The sequence below is a fragment of the Pinus tabuliformis genome, chromosome 4_1 (genome assembly GCF_031772625.1).
Source record: "Pinus tabuliformis cultivar Carrire ecotype Pingquan chromosome 4_1, CPIR1, whole genome shotgun sequence".
In the NCBI taxonomy this organism is placed as follows: Eukaryota; Viridiplantae; Streptophyta; class Pinopsida; order Pinales; family Pinaceae; genus Pinus; species Pinus tabuliformis.
Window position 1 is genome coordinate 962,548,507 of NC_142303.1, and position 6,359 is coordinate 962,554,865.

Genomic DNA, 6,359 nt, shown 5'->3' on the forward strand with positions numbered 1-6,359 from the left:
GTTCAATTCTAGGGTAATGTGCTTGGTTGAACAGGGAAAGGCAACTGGTATAATGATTTTATTTATTAATGCACTAATAATCGAGTCTGAATGACAGCATATTAAGAACCTTTAGCACAACAAAAAGAAGAGAAACTGGCAAGAGTTCTCAAGAATTTGAGGCAACAAAGTTCACTACTTCAAGAGAGGAAAAGGAGGGGGATTTCCCTCAAGATCCTTTGATAAGTATCAAAGAAACCCTTTAGGAGAAATTGGAAGTTTTAAAATGGCTTCCATGAAATATTGAAGAAGGATGAGGCTATATTTTATTCATGAAATATTGAAAACACTGAAACTCATGGGGTTGAGTGGATATGGTTATTGATCATTTGATATTTTTTGTTCATATATTAGATTTATGTTTGATATGTCATTTTTTATTGTTGATTGGTGTATGGCCATGCCACATTGTTTATGAATTTGAATTATTTTTTGTTTTTCTATGTTTCCTCCATTTTGTCTTCTTCATGTTTGATCTGAAATGGGGATTTAGGTTTCTTGTCATACATACAAGGACCTATCCCACTCCAAATATTAAACAATATTCAAGATCTTTCTTATATTGATGAATGCGGAATTAAGAACTTGAAATAGGTGTATGCTTGTGTTTGCCTTTAACTGCAGAGTTGCTTTAAGTTTATTTGCTTAAACTGATTTGAAACACATAACAGTAAAACAATGCAGCAAATAAACATCATACACATAAAAACAATATAATATAGGAGTTCACCCTGATATCTTGGGCTACGTGTATGTGTGATATGGGTGTGGTTCTTATTGTGTAATCCCTTTTTATTCCCCCCGTCTTAGCTGCTTTTGATTGGTCTATTCAATCTACTTAGTCAACTGGTGGATATGCTTCTAGCCTTGGACTTGGATATGCATGCTTACTTAGATGATTGAAATGCTACCTTTGCTTTCGTCTCTATCTCTGTTTCTGGTGCCTGGGATAATTATACATCTCCATGAGCTCTAGTCAACTCAACTAGGCTCTTTTGGATTATGGTAAACTTCTTTTTTACAAGTTCCACACTCAACTCCATTGGTTTACAACTGAACCTATGGGTTAAGAATACCATCTTATCCCGTTGGTTGTCCATACTCTGCAGATAGATCTAGGCTTCTCTAGACTAGATTCCTTCAATCAGCACTACGAGCTATCTTGAGTTCCTGGCTTGCACCAACTCCTTCAGAATTCTTTTAATTGTCTCTAGAATTCCTTCTTCTGTCTTCAGCACACATCAGACACCAACAACAACTTGGTAATTTGATATCTTTGCTATTCTGAAACTTCATTATAGCCTCTTGGCTCTTAGAAGTTTATTTTGAGCTCTCTGGCTCTACGACTCTACCTCCAACCTCTGGTGGCTCTGCCTCTGTCAAGCCTCCAACCTCTGGTGGCTCTTTCGCTGTCCTCCCAACCTCTTGTGGAACTATGCGAATTCTCGGCTCTTCGACTCTCTGGCTTTGCAACTCTACTACGCACAAGCTCTCTGGCTCTACAACTCTGCTACGCTCCTGCTTCTGAGGAATCATCCCTTTGCCATCACCCCAACCTTTGGTGGTATCCCTGGCATTCTTGAACTCTTTTGATCTACGGTTCTGTGCCTCTCGGCTCTATCAGCTCTGCGGAGGGAGAGAGCACTATGCGACTCTATCTCTGAGCCCAACTATGAGCTCTCTGGGAGAAGTAGCTTCTTCACTTGGCTCTATGGCCTTTGAGGAATCCATCTGACTCTGCAGTTCCACAGCCGTTCCTCTGTCTCTCATCATGAGGACTCATTCCTTTTCTAGCTCTGCCTCTTCGTGCTTCGTAATGAATTCCTATTACAAAAGCACCCACTTATAGCATGGCTAAGGTGTGATGGGATGTTTCCAATGGAAATGAACTGACGACCTTTTTCAAGAAAAAAATCCGTGAAATAATGGATTATTTGCTTGTAACAGAAATACAAAGGAATACACAAGAATAACATCGAAATCCCAACAAAACGATTTTCATTGGAACTCAAATTTTATGTAGCCGCATCTATAAACCTTTTGGGTTTGCCTTATCGCATGTCTCATTGGCATAACCCCTTTATATTGCTGCGATCCCATTTGCCGCTCGCCGATCGCCGATATCAGCACATATCATATTGCATTGGCATAAGGGATTTTGTTCTGATCGCCGATCATCGATGCCGATCGCCGATCCAATCACATATCGCATATCTCCCATGTCGCATGTCACATATGTAACGGCACGGGGTCTGTTCCTTATTTAATGGAATGTTGCGATGCGATATCGCGGCGATTGCATATTGCAATCTCTTAAGGCCCAAGGTCCAGAGCACTTCTGCTATGCTTTCCTGATGTGATTTCCTTAATGAATGCATATTTCCCTTAAGTCCCATTTATAAGAAATTGCCTCCTTTTCTAAGGACATTGGGCAAATTTCTTTTTACAATAACTTCTTCATCCGAAGTTCATTTTAGTCCATTAAAATTGTGTTAGATTCAAAATGAAGAGATCTATGCAATGAGAATATTTCCAAGAGAATCTCTTGACTTTCATTTTCCTCTGTGAGGAAGATTTTTAGACTTAGAAGTCTATTGCTAGATCCATTTTGGATCACGCCTTCCCACTAAAAAGCTTTTGGACTCCAAAAGACTGATATACTGATCTGAACAGTAAATGAGAGTACATCACCCTCTTCTTTCAACCTCCATACACTTGCCTTTCATAGCTAGTGGTTCTGAACCAAAGCCTTTGAATACTTCCTTCCTGGATGTGCTGGTTCCCTTGGGAAGAACTGTCTTCCTCCTTGACTTCATGTAGAATTCTTGCTGAGAAGGTTACAGAAGGTAGTTTGAACTTCTCTTCCTTTATCATTGATCCAAGGTGGCTCAAACAAATGTGAAGTTACATCTTCTTCACAAAAAATTACATTTGTATCTGCTTGACATATTGTCAACAATAACAGAATTACAAACAACAACTAGATGGCCTAAACTCTTGCTTCAACAAAAGAAACATATTTTCACATCTTGTGAATTACGTCCATGTCTTACATCTGCATACAAATGATCAACTAAATCTCAAGCTGCAAAAAAACATGTCCTTAAAACAATTGACCCTTCAAGTCAGGCATGTAGAAAAAGGACTTGTAAGATTTTTTTTTTCAAATATGAAACACTTCATCATTATCTCCATCTTGGAGACCAAATCAACTTTTCCCAAGTCGATATTACATTACATGCATGTTTAAAAAAAAGTAATCAACCCTCCAAGTTAATCACACATACATGTTCAAATAGAAGGAAATCATCAACATCCCTGTGTTCATGCATATCATGCTTATGCATGTATTTCATCCTTCAACTTGTTGAAAAGTATGCAACAGGAAATGCTTGTTGAGAATGCAACAAGATGATGGAGCTTAGTGGAAAGGAGTCGCCTTCGCTAAGTGGGCCCGCAGGGAAATTATGGCGCAAGTTCTATTTTTGATCCCAGCAGGGATGATCACAGTATGGGTGATCACAATATGGGTGATCACAGTATGGGTGACCACAGTATGGGTGACCACAATATGAGTGATCAAAGTATGAGTGATCAAAGTCTATTTTTAGAATGGCTGTCAAAAATAGAAAATTCAAATATTATTGTCTCATAATAATATTTGGACTATAAACTTGATCTTATTCTCTTGGAGCACTTCAGGATGAGCTACGGATATGGTACATGTATATCCCAGAAAGAAATACGTGGTTACCTATGGGATGACTAATATTTTCATGCAGGACTTCAGTTAGAACTCAAGTGAGTTGAGTTTAGTGGACTGGAGGTGCAGTTGATGGAGTTGTGTTCAGTTTAACTTTGTTAAACTAGTTGTATTTAGTCTAACTGATCAATAGACTAGAGATGAGTTGGGTGAATTAGTTATTAATTAATTCACAAGTTATTAACTCATAATGCAACTATAGAATACATCAGTTAACTCAGTTGCATGTCAGTGCATGTTCAGTTTAGCAGGGACATGTGTTAGAGGATCAGATTGCTATCAGTTCTTGAGCAGGTATTGAGCTGGAGAGGCAGGCAAGCAGTGGAATAGATTTGGAGATCAGATCTGAGCTGTATTGTGTGTAACAAGTGGAGCTGGTACTGGATTGCTTGTGATAGGCATTGTACTTTGTAATGTTACATGATTCAATCAATATAATATACAGATAGTTGGGGTTTTTAGCGAGATGCTTTCCCTGAGATACATGCTGTGTTAATGAGTTTGATTGATGCTTCTATGTGAGCCTGTGAATGTTTCTGCTTCTGTAAATTGATGATCAACGTAGAGGAGATTATGTATTATACATGTTCCGCTTATAATTGTATGATCAGGATAATCTCTGTGAATATGTGTTAAATTATTCAAAATTTCTACACAACTTTCGCTTAAGTACACTGTACTTTCGAAGTTGAAATGAATATAATGTTGCATCAATAAAGTGAGTCTCCTACTCAACTTTTCCATTCACCTTCTTGGTAAAATCCTGCAACTTGCATCTCATTAGCAGAGAAATGCAATTAGATGTGATACATTTCTTTTCACATCAAAAGATATGCAACTTTAATTAGATAAGAATTCTAACCATTTCTTACCAATCCATTTCAAAGGTGCTACCTTTGTTTTCACATCAACATCAACATGTGAGTCATCCCGAAACACATCAATCATGGAATCTTTCTTTCCATTCCTGCCATTGTCACTTTCCACCTTCTTCAAGTTTCATGGAAGCATTCTTGGATTCAGAGTCCAACATTTTGCAGCAATATGTCCTTGCTTATGGTAGTAAGTGAAACACATGTGCATCTTCTTGACGACATGATTTGCCTTGTCCAATGGACCTTTGGCTTCTTGCTTCTTTTCCTTCAAAAGTTTCCTGTATGTGTCCATTCTCTTCCAACATCAAGAAAAATTATGGTTATCGAAACCACAAAAGGAACATGCAATTCTTTTCCCATGCTTATATGGAAATTTATCATCCTTAACATAATCAAAAGGAATATGATTAGAGCTAGATTTATACATTTCTTTTTCACCTTTATTACCCTCATGAGGAGGTGAATCAAATGAAGAAGTAGTTCCCTTTGGAACACCATCAACCTCTTCAATGGTTTTAGAGTTTCCACAACTCTCTGGTTCGAGTGCATGCTTATGAACATCTTCTTCCCGAAAATTATGTTTCAAGCAATTGCATTCCCCATGAATACAATATTTACACTCTTGAGGTAGAAGACCTAACATGAAACTCCTACTAGGAGCTATTTCATTTGTCTTCATGGCTGCTTTGTAACTTCCTCCATAAGATTGTCCATAGCCAAGACCCAAATACTTAGGCCTTTCCTCAACCATTATTGGCTCAACTATGCCCTGTGCATGCTTGCCCAATCCTTTTCCTTCATAGCCCATTTTTAACATCAACTTGGACCCTATACCTCTTGTATGTTTTTCAAAAGAACCAACATAATCATTTTTAGAGGAATTTGAAGAAAAATTAGATTTATTTACCTCTTCTTCAAGCTGATACTTGACTAAGGCTTCTTTGGCAACATGGAGCTATGTCTCCAACTCATGCATCTTTTCCAGGTTCATATTTACAATATGAAGTTGTCTCCCCATTTCCTGCAAATTGTCAGAAAGCAACTGTTTCTCTTCCTTCATGGAATTCAACAACTCTCGAAGTATGATGCTCTTCCTTCCATCCTCATACATTTCTTTCACATATCCATCATGATGAACAAGTATTACTTCATGTCTTCATCAACAAATCTTGTGATGAAGGAGGATTTTGAGGACTCACTTGTAGAAGTTATCATTATGAAAATGAACAAAAGAACTTCAAACAAGATTAACAAAGAGCTTATTCAAGCAACATTTTGCAACAAACCTCTTGTGCTTCAAGGATTGCTTTGAGGTCCTTTGGGATAATAAGAATGCCTTCAGTCCTTCTTCCTTCTAGTCCTCTCCTGGACTTAGCTATCAATAGATTTCCCTTCACCTCTACAAACTCAAACAACAGTCAGTTTACAAACAATCAAACAGAATGTTTGAACACCTTTCAAGTCAAACAAGCATATATATTGCTCTGTCAATCAAGCATCCTGATCTGATACCACCTGCATCATGATACCACTTGCTCCAATACCACCTAATCTGAAATGGGGAACTAGGCTTCTTTTTAGCATACAAGAACCTCTCCCACTCCAAAACTTAAACACTATTCAAGATATTGTTTATATTGGTGAATGTGGAATTAAGAACTTGAAATAGGTGTATGCTTGTG